The following is a 17,373-nucleotide window of genomic DNA, read 5'->3' as shown; positions in this document are numbered from 1 at the left end:
CTTTATACATTTGTTTGTATTATTGTATTAACATAATTTTCTTTGTAAAATCCATATTTACGCTGCTATAATGAATAATATAGAATCAGGTCATTAAGAGCAGAGATGCAGTTGATTTCTAATGTGTTTACGACACTAATGTGCATTTGAATGGCTTTCAGTCATTTAGCTAAAGGCTACGTTAATAGATTTTCTCGGGCATTTTGGGGGCAGGGAGATCATTTGCAAACACACCATTGACGTATTATCACTTTACAAACGGCTGCTGGTTATTTACACATCCAGGACGCGCTGAGCGACATTAGCATTAATTTGGGTTTTTACTGTTTGGAGCCTCTGTTTGGTTTCCCCTGAAACTCCCGCGGGAATCCTCTTGCTCTTTAGCGGCTAAATGTTGCTCTGTGTTCACCGGGTAGCTGCTAAATCCGTCTGCCTGCCATTTGCTGGTGGGCACGTTGTGTAAAGTGGCTTCATCAGAGGGTTTGTTTTTCAATAACAGACACCGACTGCTGCTGGAAGCCTGACAAAAGACCATTTGAAGCAGTGAAATCAAAAAGAGAATAAAGCATAAATAAAAAAGCAACTTTAACATATTGTATAAAAAATCTTTAGCCCAAAATGAATTAATTAAGAAATCAGGAAAGTGAGTCTTTATTTCTACTTCTAGAGAATAAAATCGACTATAATGAGTATCTACTTCAAACTTAGTATTTGTGTTTCCCATTGAGGTATATTTAACCTGCCTTTACGTACAAGAAGAGATCCACTAGAGGGCAGTGCAGAGTCGAGTTTCCGACAACAAACATGGCGACGGTGAGGAGGTTGTGATAATGTCCGTCGGTTTGTCCCTGGGACTGGATGAAGTATCATCATAAAGATGCCTGTCGTTAACTTTTAACGCACAAAAAGCTCCGTCTTTGTTGAAGTGTCTTCCTCGTGTCGCAGGCTCGTCGCTGCTCAGCGTCGTCTGCTTCCTCCATATCCACGAGCTTTCAGAAGACGTACGGGGCAGATGGCTCTAATCTGTTTTCCACATACAGTGCGTATCCAATGTTGAGCATAAAAGGAACTTTTAAGTAAAAAAGGGGATTCTCCAGGGTTCTGTCTACTGAGTCTGGCCGGTGTTTACGTACTAATTACTGCAGCTCACTTTTGCTTCTCCGAAAAGCTGCAACCACCAGGACAAGAAAAAGGACCTATTCCACACTGGCATGTTATAAACCCAGTGCTGTAACACTCAAATGAAAACTGGTCAGTTTACCCTGCATTAGCATAAGTAGCTACTTACCTGAGATCATTTTCCTGATGCACTACCATGACCCGGCAGGTGCTCGAGCCTCGTGCCTGACGACACTGCCACTGCTCACGGCCTCAGTGTGACTGTGTAGCACGTGTACTTCACAGTAACAGCAGATGTGTATCTACTGATGTGGGTCAAACTCTGGTGACTCCACTGATAAGTTGTGGAAATGTCACATACACACGAAGCGTTCAAGGTTCAAGGACCATTAGCATCGAGCCCTCGTTTTGTAGTAAAAATGATTTGACTTCAATTACCTTTATGCATAATGAAAATTATTTATTAAGAGCATGATGAATAAATTTGGAATAATTAGTAAAGTAAATGAGTAAATATATCATTCCGGAGACTAATTGAAACTCATTACGAGCAATAACCCACAGCAGAGTAAATAATCCCTCAACTGGCGAAATGTACACGTGTAATCCACGTGTAATCGTCGTGAGCGCTCGGGAGTCGCAGGGAGTGGGTACTTACAGCAGGTGCTAAGCAGTCCGTCCGGCTCTCTCGCACTCGGATGGCATACTCGGAGAGTGTGTGTTCGATGCGGCGCCGCAGAGGCTCTTTGTGACAGAGGGAAGCGATGAGGATGTTAGGCTCCAGCTTCATGGTTAATCGCCATGGCCACTGTGCAAAGAGAGAAAGAGGGTAAATCTGAATTAGGTGCTGCCTTAATATCTCATCTCTGCAAAAACCCTGATTGTGTTTTTCTTCAACAGCATCCATGTAAAGAAATTAGAGTACGGTTAAAGAAATGGTTAAATCATGTGTGCAGACTTTGCATGTTGACCTCCAGTCGACTACCTTAGCTTCCTATGGACTGTAAACAGGGGCTAACCTGGGTTTTGGACTCACAAGTGGTTTCCCAGTCTCTAAAATGAGATAATTAGCGCAGAGCCTTTGTTTTCTTATCAAGCCCTTGACGACGAAGTGAGTAAACGTGTTTCTTGAACTATTCTTTTAAGCTTCAGGACTGCTTTAGGAGATTGAACCTCCGCTAACACTCATACCTTTTCTCGACATGTTAAAGAAAGCGGAACAAATTCCAGATCTATTGCAATGGGCTCTTCCGTTGTTCATGCCCCCACCCCCCCTCCACCAAAAGTCAATTATCCAGCTAACAAGCACACAAGCACCAATTTAAAACATCCACAACTCCTTGGTGAAGGGAACAACATTTCTTGTAAGAATGTAATAAAAGGTTCAATTAGAGTTCACTTCATTTCCTGCATTTTAACCAATCGTAGACGTTAGATATTCGGTAAAATATTGGTTAACTGCAGTTTCGACGGTAGGAAGGCCCCATGGTGTTGGCCTGGTGTTTAACTCTCAGTCCTCCCCTCATAAATCACACAGTCCTCAGTCCCTATAGACCTGTAACCCCCAATATACATAATGTACACATCTCACATGACAAGCAAAGAAAACGATGGTGGCTCTGCCTCCAATGGAAATCAATGTGGCCAAAGTTCACCGCAACGTGTGAAAGCCGCGGCGCTCGGAGACCATTATCCCCAGAGTGCCGCGGCGTATTTCCAGAGGAGCCACTAACCTCCGTGTTGAAATGCAAATGTGCGCTCGAGCACCTTTCGCAGGGGAAACCAAAGCGGTTTCGAAATCTCTCTAACCCGAGCCGCGCACGCTCATTAACGGCAACTCTTAACACGCCGTTGTTTATGACTTTAGCATATGAAGAGCGAGAGGGGAACAAGAGCGAGAGCGGAACAATGTCACACCTGCGTTTTGAAAAAAAGCCAGCAGAGAAATAACTGGAGCTGAGGAAGTAAAGAAGGGTGGGGGGTGGGGTGAGGGGGCAGGAGCAGCTGATGGAGGGATAAACCCAGAGGCTTCAGTGTTTTGTACACTAAGCCGGTCTGTGCCGCAGCAGAGATGCAGTGTCATGATAACGACTTGTGTTGATGGCGCGTCGCTGCACGGACACACTAACCGCCGCTGTCTGCCGCACGCCGTTCACTGTTATGACTAATCACAGAGCCCGAGACAGCTGGCGTGAAGAAATCAAGGTCGTTTGGCAAAAACACGAGCAGGGATGTACAGAGAGTGAAGGATTTTGGGGGAAAGATGACGGTTAGAGTTAGACAATGCATTTCCCCGTGGTGAGAATCTGCCCACTGATCTTCCTCCGGTGCTCTAATCCATTTATTATGCTAATAGGAAAAAGCTGTTAGCGTGATCAGACATTGCATAAACACGAGTGTACTTCAATGTTCTCTAATCATGTAGGAAGAGGATTTTCGGAGGCTCGCAGCGATTCTGCCACATTATAAGATGATGAATATTATTCATAAAAAAATTGTCAGATGATGATAAGGGTTTGAAATATCCAGTAGGCAGCCTCGTACGTGGATCGCAATCTCGCTCGTCGTCAGCCGGTTAATTCCCCCTCGGGGCAAATCGGAGAAATCTGAATATCTGCGCCACGAGGTTTAGCAGATGAGATACGCTGCACCCTGATGGCCGGAGGGTGGGATGACCCCAGGCAAACACTGGACTGACCGTATATATATGTGTGTGTGTGACAGTGTGTTCTCCCTGGGCACAGCTTGACCCCCTTTATCCACACTCTCATCGTAATCTCCACAGAATTACCTCAGCCTCTGGGGGAGGTGGAAACTTATGAAGTACAGCGAGCGACCTGAGCGGTGCACCGGTCGTCACCGAGGAACTGCTCGGACACTACGTGGAGTATGAAGTCCTGAAATGTGTCTAAGACCTGTGTGAGCTAAGTAACTCGCTGCTTTACAGATGAAAACCTGCTGCTTGTGTGTCTGTGCTGCGTGACTATCACAGACTTCATATTCTGTGGCTGGGATCTACAGACGGAACTAATTTATTCCAATTTTGTGGAAAATCTGATTTTCTTTGTGGTTTTTTTTCCTTCCTCTGTTGTCACACAGGTGCCTGGAAGAAACGTATTAAATTAGAAGAGCTCCGAGCTGAGCTGGGCGGCGCAACCAAATCATATTTACATCTGATTACACTTCGTCGACAAATTTCATACATATTTGTTATTACTCCCCAGGACGGTCTGCTGTCCAATGTCGGAAATGTTCTCCCCCATTATGCAGCGTTTAGGAAACAATGGATGAAACAATGGTGCTTTTTTTTTTTTTATCAATTGAGTTTCTTAATATGGAAATTACCCTTTAATAGACCCATTTTTTTGAGATCCTGATCATCTGCATCTCAAACCGTTCATCAGCTTCACACTTGTCAATATTAATAAAACTTGACGAAATAGACAACCAGAGCTCCGTAGCAGTGACATCTGGGATTCAAACTCAACCTAAGGAACGTTGTCGATCATGATAACTCATTCTGTAGTTCGGTGTTCTGAGTCGAGCTTTACCAAGCTTTACCGAGCAGCCGGTATTTACTTTTACAGTTTCAGACAGAAAGCTGCAACCAGCATCACCACAGGCCAAACAAAACAGGCAGGTTTAAAACGGCCACTGCACAAGTTCCAGTATTTTTAGAAGCAATAACTGAGATTTTTCTGCTTTTCTTTGTCTCGTGTAATAAAAAGCTGAATATCTTGGCGCTGCCGGTCACACAAAACGAGACATTTTGAAGGTGTCGCCTCGGGGAATTAGGAATTTGTGAAGTGACGTCTCTATAGATCAAACACTCGGATCAATTTATCTGTAAAAACACGATCAATGATCATCATAGCGTCACTTTGTCACATGATTTGACACGAGAGTGAGTGAAGCTTCGGTCATTTCAAGGTTCCTCGACGGGTCTTGAACGCAGTGGGTCACCTCTGCGCGGCGAAATGAATAAAAACTCCATTAAGTCGAGGGCCGTGCACAGAAGTAAGATGAAGCTGGAAAAGTGCGAGGAGGTGCCCGCCAAGGAGGATTTGATATCCCTCAGAGATTAAACCATTCATATCACATTCACACTTATCACAACCTCACCTCACAATACCCCTCAGTGAACTCGGTGTTCCCGCTCCTCAAGTGTGGGGCCGCTGCTTTATTGCAGCATCAGCATTTTTGACTGGGAGGAGGGGGGCGGAGACGCTTCTTCAAGTTAGAACCCGGTCGTAGATCTCGGCGGACGTCTACACTGACTCTTCATTATCTGGGCTGAGGCTCCATCCCAGCAGGGGGGGGCATGTCTCTGGATTAAAAAGCCTTGATTATGTAAGTGTCTGAGAGGCTGCCTGTCGGCCTATTTAGAGGCCAACGCATCAATCTCCCCCCCGACTCTGCATCTCCTTAAGAATATCTGGGGCTCATCCTTCCAGTATAGGCAGCACATGATGGATCTATACGCTGGATCTGCTGTTAAATGTCCATTTAACTGTCTGCTCTGACTGATCGGGAAATAACATGCACGGACCAGTGCCATCGTTTACTAAATCTATATCTAAACTAATGAATTCTCAGTAGAATGTTTGTTTCTGTACCTTTTTTATATATACGGTATAAAAGCCGAGTGTTTGAGCTTGAGAGCGGCGAGAGACTCGGGCGTCGATCGCTCTGAGCCGCCGTGATCAACACAAAACCCAAACCAAACAAAGTGAGTGATTAGTGGCTCTGTTTAACCTCGGGGCAGCAGGATCGTGTTTCTCAGACCGGAGAGTTTACTCGGGTATTTGCACAGTCGTCTGCCTTCCTGCAGTTCTTCTCCCGCTGCACCACATCCCGCCGCCGTCCCACTCACAGCCGACGGAGCTAATGAAGGAGACGGAGAGGATTTTTTGAAAATAAGGTGCACGAGGGTTTTTTGCAGATCCAACGTCTGTCATTGCTTTATTTTGTTCAAACTGACACGTGTCACGGGCCTTTATACTTTAGTGCTTTATGCTTGTCGTTGATTCTATCCATCAATCCATTGTCTTCCTGCTTATCTGGGACCAGGCCACGTAGACATCCCTCTCTTCTCTGCTGTGTCTACATGTCTTCCTGGCCAGTTGGGATATGTAGTCCCCCCCCTCACAGTGAGTTCTAGGTCAAGCCCCCGGGGTCTCCTCCCGGTTGTAAGTGCCCCGTAAGCCTCCAAGCATCCTGACCCTGATGTCCAAACAACCTCAACCGTCCCCTGTCGTCAAGAAGGAGCCGTGGTTCTACTCTAAGCTCCCCCCGCTTGTCTTCTCACCCTACGGCCATTTTAAACTTTTATCTACATTTTTGCCAATTGCAAACATAAAAAAAAATGCAGACTTGGCTATTTGCAGTTTGTGTTTGCAATGCACCCGGGGGATGGACAACTATCCCAACACAATTACTTTGATACTGAGAGAGCTCAAGGTCTTCTGCCTTGTTTTTAATTAGGAAATATTTGTGTAATAAGAAGTACTTAAAAATGACTGAAACCATCTTTGGAAAGAAAAAGAGAAAATTAAATGTTTGGTCTAATGCCCCATCTATTGATCTTATGATCTATACAGCAGCCAGCCACCAGGGGGCGATCCAGATGTCATTTCCTCCATCTTGATAAACAATCTATGCTTCCACTTCTGGGATTTACATTTCCAAATGCATTCTCGTGATTGCACTGGTTATCACCGCCGTGTTTATTAATTACTCTGAATAACGCAGCATGATCTCTGTGCAGATACCATCAGAATATAACCATATCATACTGGGTTGGAGGCTGCTGATTTATTTTAACCGTTAGTCTCTCTGATGTTGGCAGACATCACAACGAGAGGTTGGATTTTTTTTTTTTTTCCCCGGTAATCGTTTCATTCCATTTTGATTTCTTGAGCAGAACGAATGTGCGTTCAGTTTGTCAGGTTGTCACTGGGAGGAAATAAAGAGCAAATACAGCAGGTGAAATGAAGTTGTTTGTTACAGCTACTGGGCCTTGAAGAGAATGATGGGATGGATTTGAAAAAAAAAAAAAACCCTGCAGATGGAAGAGTCTTTTCTTGAGGTTAATGTTGTGTGAATGTACCAACTCTGATGGTTTCTATATAGAGAATAAGAGATAAGACATTGATCTGCAGTTTAATTTACTTGTTGCCCCTTGACGAACCAAATGCACATTTATAGAAATGACTCAGCCTTTCATGCTTTTTATAAACTGTGCATCTCCAACGTTCATCTCTGGCCTTGGCCGGGATCAGAATTTTGACAAAAGCAAGAGAGAGATTTCGGCAAAAAGCTCAGAGTGAGGCATCAGACATTAGAACGAAGCAAAAAGGTTATCTGCTAACACAGAAGATAAAGTTTGAATCAATCATTTGAGGATCATGTAAAGGTTAGCGTTGCACATTACAACCAATAAGTGGCTTGCAAAGAATCCCCTCACAAGGAGAATAGATGAGAATTCCACTGCACTTTTGATTTAACAGTATAATCAACCATCTGGACCCTTCATATAAAGCCAGTGGGGTTTTTCAAATCATGCGCATGTCTGGACCTAATTTAAAAAGCTCCGGTCAAGAGGTGGAATAGAGGGAGTCGCAGGGCAGCGTCTTCACTGGGCCATAAAAGATGGAGGTGAAAATAGCATGATAGTCTTTTTTTTTTTAAGTTAAACAGCGCGGGAATGTGTCCTCGGAGGAAAAGCGGAGAAACGCCTGTTAAGCAGACATCAGTGGAAGTTATTTGCTCTTTCTGGAAATTCTGTTAGCGGCTCACACAGAGGCAGGGATTTAATTTGTCATTCCTTTTGTAAATTTGTCATCCTTCTTGCACATCCTTCCCACATTAATTTGCGGGACATTCAATTTGGGTTTTTAAGGACAGCTGAAAAGGTGCATTTACATACTGTCCTTGATCGGCGTAATCCCGCTGGAGGATTAAAGCGATCAGGACGCCGCGAGCTGATAAAGTTTGACAACTCCTGCGATATGTTTGAGGGTGTGAAGCCGCAAAGGAGAATAAAGTGGTTCTGTGCTTGACTGTCACATCGAAAAAAATGAAAGAGCAGTGATGTTTTATTTCATTTCACTGAACCCGGAGCAATTTGACTGTGGCCCTCGGGTCAGGGGGGGGTCTGAATGAATCACAATACCTCATGCACGCGTATTCTTGTTGCTCAGCCACACACTCCTCTTTCTCCTCAGCCGTCCCCGGCACCTCACCATCACGTCTAACCCGCCTTGTTTTCAATGTTTAACGTAAATCTGTTCTCCAGATCGTTCAACCCGACACGATGATCGCATCTAATCTCAGCTTTAGGCGACATCCACTGGAAAAGGGCTTTTTCAAACTAAAATGATCTCTGTCCACCACAGAGATCATTGTTCATGGTTCATGTCCATACTAACACACATCACCAGACCCCTAACGAACACTGGGCGTGCTGGTGTAGCCAGGAAGACAAGCGTGTCCCCATCATGTCCCACTAGACACCGAAAATTGGCGGATTGCTCGAGTATTAGCTCTTCTCCTACGCATATAAACAGTTGTGTCATCGTAAAATACAGAATTTAACTGCACAACAGGTTCAGCAACGCTTTTCATTTATTGTCCACGTTGTGTTCAACACTGGTAGCCGAGGCTAATGCTGGTTTTTTTCTACTTATCGAAGGGGATCGTGTGATTGGAGCAGGACACATCTACATTGTGACTGAAATGATCCAATCAGCAAGCAGTTGGAAGTAGCCTTAACGTTCTTTCATCTTTATGCCCAAACACACTTATGCAGGTCCACACATCGCAGCGGCACAATGATACTGGAATAATTCATCCCATTTGCAGACAATTTTACTTTATAATTATGAACAAAGCCTCGAGGCTGCACATAATCGTTAAACAGATTTAACAATGAATTAAAAAAACATGATTAAATATTAGGATTTTATAAAATATTGGTATATAATTCTCTCACAGGCGGTGAATCATCGACTAAATCCCTCTGCAAATCATCTCGCAGCCCAGCTGCAGCCTGCTCTAGATTAATACCCGGGCATTTCTATGGAATTGATTATTTAACTTTTTCTCTGTGTTATGTTTTATCTCCGCGCGGCAGAATGGCTCCGCGCTGTCATAGAGGGCTTTGCCGGTGAATTGAAAATCCTTCAGTGCAGGTGTGGAAGGCAGACGAGTGAAGAGGCTCCTTCACTCCTGCACTCCACTGATAACTTTAACATTTGACCACGCATTGTGTTCCAGCAGCTGGTCTCATGAAAGCACCCTGCCGATTGCTTCCCCTTCAAACAGATTCCCATATTTGTTCCTCGCACGACTTTGAGTTTTGAAAAGGAAAAATAGAGGGAAGTCTTGAAAGGGAAAATAGATGACTGCGCCGACCTGATTAATGAGCGTTTCCTTATCAGCAATCTGCTTATTTTGTTGAGCTAAGTTGCGAAGGCGGCGCGACGCTTCAGACGAACAGAAGCGCTCGCGTCAAAGTAAAGTGGTGAAGAGTCGAATTCCTGAAAAGATGCGTTTTGTGTTTCCCTCCACTGGGGTCAAGCTGGAAATGATCATTTCAGACTCTCAGCAGTTTCTCTTTCTCAGATTCAGGTGGTAACAATGGAGGCTTCTGACACTTTAATGGCTTCATAATGAATTAGTCGAGCTCGGAGAAATGAAAACTGTGGCTGTCAGCCGGTTGGGCGGTGGGACCGGTTCTCCCTGCCGCTGCTACGAGAAGGAGAAGAGGAGCTTCCATGCCGATTCTGTAACTAGGTTATTGGTTACTCTTCCTCCCCCCCCTGTTTCCTCTCAGTCCTCCTCTTCTCTGCCATAAGTCTGTTAGTGTTTTCTGGATCTGGTTGAGTTTACGGCGATTTCATATTTCTGAAGAAAGTTTCAAATCATGATAATAATAGACACATTTTCCTCATGTGAACATGACATTTTAGTTTTTTTCCACCATTCCCTGCTCTTTCTCTTCTTATGGCTAAAACCAATGAACCATTTCCATGCAACCCTCCTCCCTCCCTCCCTCCCTCCCTCCCTCCCTCCCCGCGTCACCAATTCCTGTCTTCACACTGCAGCCATTTTCCAGAGCGATTCCAGGGGATAATAGCACTCACAAATCATCCGCTGGGCAGTGGAGCCCGTGAAATTGATGGGCCTTCGTTTCAAAACAATGGAGGTGCCTTATGAGGGGCCTCATGATGTCATAACTTCAGCGGCTGACAGGCCGGGCAGGTGTATTTTGGCCCCGGGTCGGGCGGCGGGCCAATGAAAACCCAGTCGGGACGACTTAATCAATCGACACATCGAGGGGGGATGACTGTGGTGTAAGCTGCTTGCAGACACGCTCAATCACATTCTCCGCACTGAGCAAACTGACAGTTCTTACTCGGGGAACCAGGCCTCCTTATCTCCCCGGAGTTGAGTAATGCCTCACTGTCTGTCCGCGGCCGAGTCTCGGCACCGTCAAGTCCAAAAAACTGAGAAACTACTCAGACAAAGATTATCTGAGAAAACTTCGAGCAATATTTTCCTTGGTCTTGATTGAAGAATGAACGAGTGAAAGGACGCTGTGAATCTCTGCAGCTCCTGAAGTGTAAACGAGTGGGTGGGCCATCAATGGAAAATGCCAGATCCTGATTTGAACACACATATTAAAATGAATGAAAGTCTATTTCTCACTGACACTTCGTCTCTTTCAATTAATTCCTCCTGCCGTTGCTGACGATTTGAATCGGCCGTGCATGGTTTAGCGCACAGATAAAAATTTAAAAGCCACTTACATGCCTAAAAGAATTATCGATGACTGAGACGCGTGGCTTGATTGGAAATTGATCGATTTGGCGTTGTTTCACCTGATCTCATGATTTCCCACCGCTCACACAACAGGGAGTCTGATGCCTTCTTTTGTTATTTTTCAACAGGCGGCTCCACGGCAGCAGAACATGTTCACTTCACCAGCGTCTCTTTGTGGAAAGAGTCGTGTGGATGTTTTCTCCCCGGACCCTCACTTCAAAGCGACAGGGTGATCTTTGCAATGACGGATGCAGCTTTCCTATGGCGCCGAGAGCCGGTGGAACGAGCTGCGCCTCATGTCTGTGTTTCATGTGCCATCGCCCCCTTGCAAGAGCGACAAACAAAATCCACACTGGTGTCGAGACAGCGGCGCGGCACGCTCAGCTCCTCCTTTTTCCAATATGGATGCCTGCTGTCATTTTGTGGAGGAACACTGGAAAAAAGCCTCTGCTGAATGCAGCACTGTGCAGGATCGGCCGTCACATTTGATACGTAGGAATTTGTTAACACCGCTTCAGTGCCTTTATTGCAAATCTGTATACAGGCGGCTCATTTTGCAAATAAAGTGGATGTTCTCAACATGTTTGTTTGACCTGTGGTGATGCTTGGTTGCAGCAAAGACCTGCTGCTGCACCCTGAAGCCACCTGCTGCTGCACAAAGAGCCGTTCACCTGTTTATTCAAAGTTCAGTAAAGCTCCACTCATTATGCAGAAATGCACCAAATCCAAACCCTGCTCTTCCTTGGGCCCTGAACAACACACATGCCGAGTGTGAAGCCGATTAGATTCACGCTTCTTGAGATATGTGAGGCACACGCAGACAAAACAGATAATTAGATGAGACACAAACTCTACGGAAAGAAACAGCCACACTTGGGACCCATTACATGAGCGTGCACTCAACTTGAGGCATGTGTGAAACAGCCCAGATGTTTCATGTGATTTTTCACCAGCTGTTTTTTTGCAGTTTTATCACTGAACACAACGTGCAGGAATTTAGATGTTTCCACGGCAGGTGTCTTTTGAGGGAGATTCACAAAATGCTGCAACTAAACAGAGTTGTATTCAAATGTCTGGAACCCAGAAGTTGCACCAAGCATGTCCAGTTTTCAACTCAGGACTGAAATAGGTAAAAAGCTCCAAGGAGAGACCGCAGTAGTAGTTTCTATATTTTTGGCTGCTTCAAATACTCATCAGGGAAGCATGTCATGAGGTCATTTCCCCCTTTTTGCTCATTTTCACAGTGGAAAACAAACATCAGATTCTGGATCCGAGCATGAACACGCAGAGCCCTGAAGGATCAGCAAATTTATCTGCAATTTATGAGAATTCATCATCTGTGAATCCCTGGCTGCAGACAAACACTGGGGGCATTGGAACATTTGCTATACTGGGCTGAAACAGAGCCGATGTTTTCACGAGGAAAAAAATGTAATTAAAAGTCCATTTAACAAATCTACTCGGGCAGGTTTTTTTTCTCTAAATTTGGCTCCGAGTTGCTCGATCCATCTTCTCCTCACCCTGCCTCCAACCTGCTGTCCACACGGAACACTTCCAACTCGCTGCAAATGAGCAAGCGTCAACTGAAAAGCCCCATCTGAAATCCATGGGAATGGGGGGGGGCTTATAGAGGCGTTCTACATAAAAAGGACATGAGTGAATCCAGATTTCAATGTTTTAACCTAAAGGAAAAAGATCCAATCTCATAAATCATCTGTGGAATATGTATTTTGAGTATCTTGTGTAAATGTGACTATTTGATTGGTTTATTTTTTACATGAAAGCACCTTGGCTGGGTTTTACATCACAGTTCACCGTTGGAGAAACATTTCAAATGGATCTAACTTAGTTTGCAGGGCGCAGGTACCTAAACGGATTACACATTGAGCTGCAGGAGCACGAGTGGGTGAAGCGGAGACGGAGACCATCTTTTCGTGATGGAGGGGAGGGGGGGGGGGGAGGCCATGCATGGCTGCTCCACAGGCTCCAGACAGACAGAGACTGACAGGAGAAACGTGGGGACGGCAGCCAGGGGAACCTCCTCTCGCCCGCCTATGTACGTCAGCCACAGCAATCCTCAGATGTAGCCGAGCACCACAAGGCAGACAGACGGACGGGCACACCTCTCTCTCTCCGCCAACAGAAGCACATCTCTGCCTGTCAGACCGGAGCGGGGAGGGGGTTAGGGGAGGTCAGAGTGGCCGAGCGGGAGCAGGCAGACAGCTTGTCAATGCTGTTGACAACCACATGGATGAGCCAATACTTTAGGGAGCCACAGTTCTACTTTCCTGTTTATTAACACACGGTGCTTGTACTTGGACGTGCCCCCAAAAATGCTCCGATGTATTTAGAAGGAAGTGCACGAGAGGCGCTCTCACTCACACGTTCCTGGATTTGAACGTTTCATATTCGCAATCTGTCCGCGTAGCATCTCGGCTCCCGGCTCTCAGTCGAAGCCACAGATACATATACGAGCTGTTTATCGAGCTCGGCCGGCTCAAACTGGCACATTCATTTGTCACCGCTGTGTGTCTTGGAGCAGAGTCTGATCCCAGAGTCAACATTAACATGGCTTTTCTAGGGCAGCAGCTTCATTATTGAGCCCCCAGCAGGGAGAACCACACCATTACTGCTCCGGGGGAAAGGGAGAGCGAGGGGAGAGGGAAGGAGGAGCGAGGATATAGGATAAGCGGAATGATGAAGTGGGCAGAGGGTGGAAGGAAGGAAGGAAGGAAGGAAGGAAGGAAGGGAGGGAGGGAGGGGAGGGGAGTGTGAATGAAGAATGCTGGTATGAGGACGGATGGAGAGAACAAGTGACCAAATAAATCACCGGCCTGCAGATAATTGGACGAGCTGCACTCGAGAGACAGTTGCGGCACCCGGGAAAAGTGACACCATGATTTGCAATTAACTCCAGGAGAAGGATTGGGATTTCAGTTCCCTTTGGATTAATTCCAGGAATGTGATACCTGACAAGATGGCCACCGTAATGAATCTGTTGGGCTGCAGCAATCATTATCATCATTTAACTTGTATGATGGCGCCCCCCCCCCCCCCCCCCACACACCCGAGGAGCACAAATCATATCAAATTGGACCTGAAGGGAAGGACCTGGATACCTAACGACCCAGAGCAATTAGCATGTAGGACCGTGACAGGGCTGCAGTCGAGGGCTGCGGTGAATTTAATGTTTGTTCGGTGAGCAGTGGAATCTTCTCCTCTGTCCCCCGTCCTGTAGAATCGCAGACAAAGTTAAAAACGACCACGAGGGCGAGACGATCCAGCCACGTGCGGCGTCGACATTTTTTACCCTCGGCAACCAGCCACGTCCGACCGGGGGGGCTCGGCCGAGGCCATGGTTACGCCCGACACTCGCTCATGTAGACAGAAGAGTAATTTAAAGATAGGAATCGCCAGCGACGTGAGGTTTGTGTTCATTCAGCCGCAGAAGCAAATGTGTCTTTCTTCACTCGACTGAGATACAAGAGAAAAATTAATGAGCGTTGATCACGGCACTAATATTAATTTCATCGAGAATTTGTTTCTTTTTCCTGTTTATTGCATTTCCAGCTTTTAATACCAAAGCTAACAACAAGGAATTGAATAGAAACATTATCACAATGGCCAATGCTTTTTCTTCTTTCTTATAATTTTCACCTCCTATAAATTCAAAAACACTTTTCCCCTCCCCCCGACCTGTCTTTGTGTTTTATTGGATATTACCTGGATCTAATTGAAAATGGATTATTCCTTAATCGCTGTGATTAGGCTCCTGCAGAAACGCACTGTGTTACAACGCGCGGTGCCACAGTCTGGGCTTTTAGGAAACTGTTTGACCTTTCCAGCGCACATCCCTTTTATCAAAGCACTAATTACTGTATGAGTCTCATTTGGAGCCGAGAACCAGACAACAGACGCGCGTTTGAATATGAAGTCGGACTCTCGGCGCTGATCACTGAACGGTGTGCGTCAGGTCACAACGTTTAAAAAAGTAAAGTTATAACTCTGTCACTTTGCAAAAGTAACTCTGAGAAGTGCAAGGTCCCAATATGAGGCTGATTATTTGGCCAAATGATGCAGTAGTGTGAGAGGTTTACGTCACCAACTGAAGCTGAAACTCACGATCGTCAATGAGAGCGTCTGACCCGATGTTGCATTCTGCGTTACGAGCTGAAACACGGCTGCCTGCAGCGTAAACAAGTTCCCATAGAAAAGAACAAGCTTTGTAGCAACAGCACAAGAGGTTGTTCAGTGCAAAACATTCCACAAACAATCGCACGCAGCCGACGACGCCTGCAGTCCGTGTTTGCTTTCTGCGAGTTCCCAAATCTCTGGATTGGGAGTTGTTTGTTTAAAGTTGTTTGTTTAAAGTTGTTTGTTTAAAGTTGTTTGTTTAAAGTTGTTTGTTTAAACGCCAAGTGTGTGTGGTCCTCCGTCTCGACTGCATCGTCTAGTGTGTGTGTGTGTGTGTGTGTGTGTGTGTGTGTGTGTGTGTGTGTGTGTGTGTGTGTGTGTGTGTGTGTGTGTGTGTGTGTGTGTGTGTGTGTGTGTGTGTGTGTGTTCTCATGATTAAATGATTAAAAACTTGGTTGTTGTGTTTGTGGTCTCCCACATTTTTTAAAATAAATAAAGATTTGAGAATCCTCCAGTGTGGAGAGGGAATTACAGAGTATGATAAAAAGACACAAATATTAATTAAATCAAAACGTACAAATGTATTAGTTCACCTAAAGGTTCAGTGTGTTCGATTCAGGTGAATCGATCTATTGATGTTGAATATAAAATAATCCTAGTCAAGTTTTCATTAGTCTGTTTTCTTTACCCTACAAAGGAACCTTTATATTTAAATACTTTACATCGGGAGCGGAGGCAGCCATGTTTGTTACAGTAGCCCAGACTGGACAAAGTAAACACATTTTGAGTTTTTATGACGACTGAAGGCGACAACAGGTTCATGTTTGGAAGAGGAGGGTGAGGTGACACTTCACCACTAGATGTCACTAAATTCCAAACACTGAACCTTTAAAACCATCTTCTGTTACTAACACTCTCTTTTATTAGAGTTTGTACATTAACGTTCAGAATTTCTTCTAATTAGAAATCGATCATTGTTTCACCTCTACCAGTCGTGAGTCGTTTTGCTTTACGCACTTTGGCAAAGTCCTTCAGCAGCTCTGTAAAAACTCTGCCAACTCCAGAAGCACTGAAGGCTTTTGTTAGATTTTCTTTTTTGTCCCTAATAAAAAATTAAAGGGTTTCAAAAATCTGTGACTAACCAAAGTGGAGAATGAGAGAGTGCCATTTTTAATTAAAACGTCCAACACTGGAGCTTTAGTTTTTTGGCATAAACCAAATCAGCAGCAGTCTCATTCCAAAAAAGAGCCTGAGCCAATTGATACTCCTGTCCTGTCCTCCGTGCTAACAGCTTCCAATTATCAGCCAGCAGGGCAATGAGACCTCTCTGATTTAGTGGTGTTGGGCAGTATTGATTGGACTGGAAAACTGTGTAAAATTGGAGAGGAGGGATGACCTTGTCTCTTGTACTCGTCTCCTGATTGACAAACAAAGTAGAGACATCGGCGGAGAGTCAAACCTGCATAGCAATGCTCCCTGCTTCAGGGCTGTAGAGTCGAAAAACTGTGTTTTAAAGATTCCTGTAAGTTCCCTCTTATCAGCCGTGATGCATTTCTGGTGGAATATGCAGGCAGGTTGTGATTCAGAGGATCTTATTATTCAGGGATTCGATTTTATCACTCTGAGGAGATTGAGTCTGAGGAGAATCGCAGCCATTTGCAGCCGTAGGGGGAGTTTCCACCCACTCCTCCTCAAAGTGCATCATTAAACCAAGAGGCTGGGATGAGACCACAACTGCACAACTTAGTACAAGTTTAGACCCACACACACACACACACACACACACACACACACACACACACACACACACACACACACACACACACACACACACACACACACACACACACACACACACACACACAAACCTTTGCTCTGTCTCTCAGCGGCATCATCCTGAGCTCACAAAGTCAACGGCATCGAGCGTTTATAAAGATGGACGACATCTTCTTTTAGTCTAGTATGAAGTTAGTCATTAACGCGATACGTCTTCATTGATAGGAAACTGCATCGTGCATCTGTCGTCATGTCACAGCTGACATCACCAAGAGGGAGACGTCAAACCACCAGAGGTCAGTAAAAACAAGTTGTCTGACAAGTAGAGAAAACTATACAAACACTTAAAAAAGCTATTTGACGTAAACTAAGTGACGGCCCAACAGCTTTCAGCAAACTTGGAAAAGATGCTTCTTTCTTCACTGTGTCTTTAAGTTGCCTCATATGATCAAACATGTCTTTTCTCTGCCGTGACTGTTTGTGAGAGGGCCATCAGAGAGTGTGAGGGGGGGGGGGCGG

General features: G+C 45.2%; 1 protein-coding gene across 1 annotated transcript in view; it reads right to left on the bottom strand.

Moving 5' to 3' along the window:
• The window catches only part of chrm2a (cholinergic receptor, muscarinic 2a), a 63,736-nt gene that overhangs the window by 35,363 nt on the left and 11,000 nt on the right, over positions 1-17,373 (bottom strand). Inside the window, exon 2 of the mRNA XM_034578258.1 lies at positions 1,781-1,927. The gene's annotated coding sequence lies outside the window, so the exon portion shown is untranslated. The remainder of the gene's footprint in view (positions 1-1,780; positions 1,928-17,373) is intronic.

The sequence above is a fragment of the Hippoglossus hippoglossus genome, chromosome 23 (assembly GCF_009819705.1).
Source record: "Hippoglossus hippoglossus isolate fHipHip1 chromosome 23, fHipHip1.pri, whole genome shotgun sequence".
NCBI lineage: Eukaryota > Metazoa > Chordata > Actinopteri > Pleuronectiformes > Pleuronectidae > Hippoglossus > Hippoglossus hippoglossus.
This window is presented reverse-complemented; position numbering and strand designations above follow the sequence as displayed.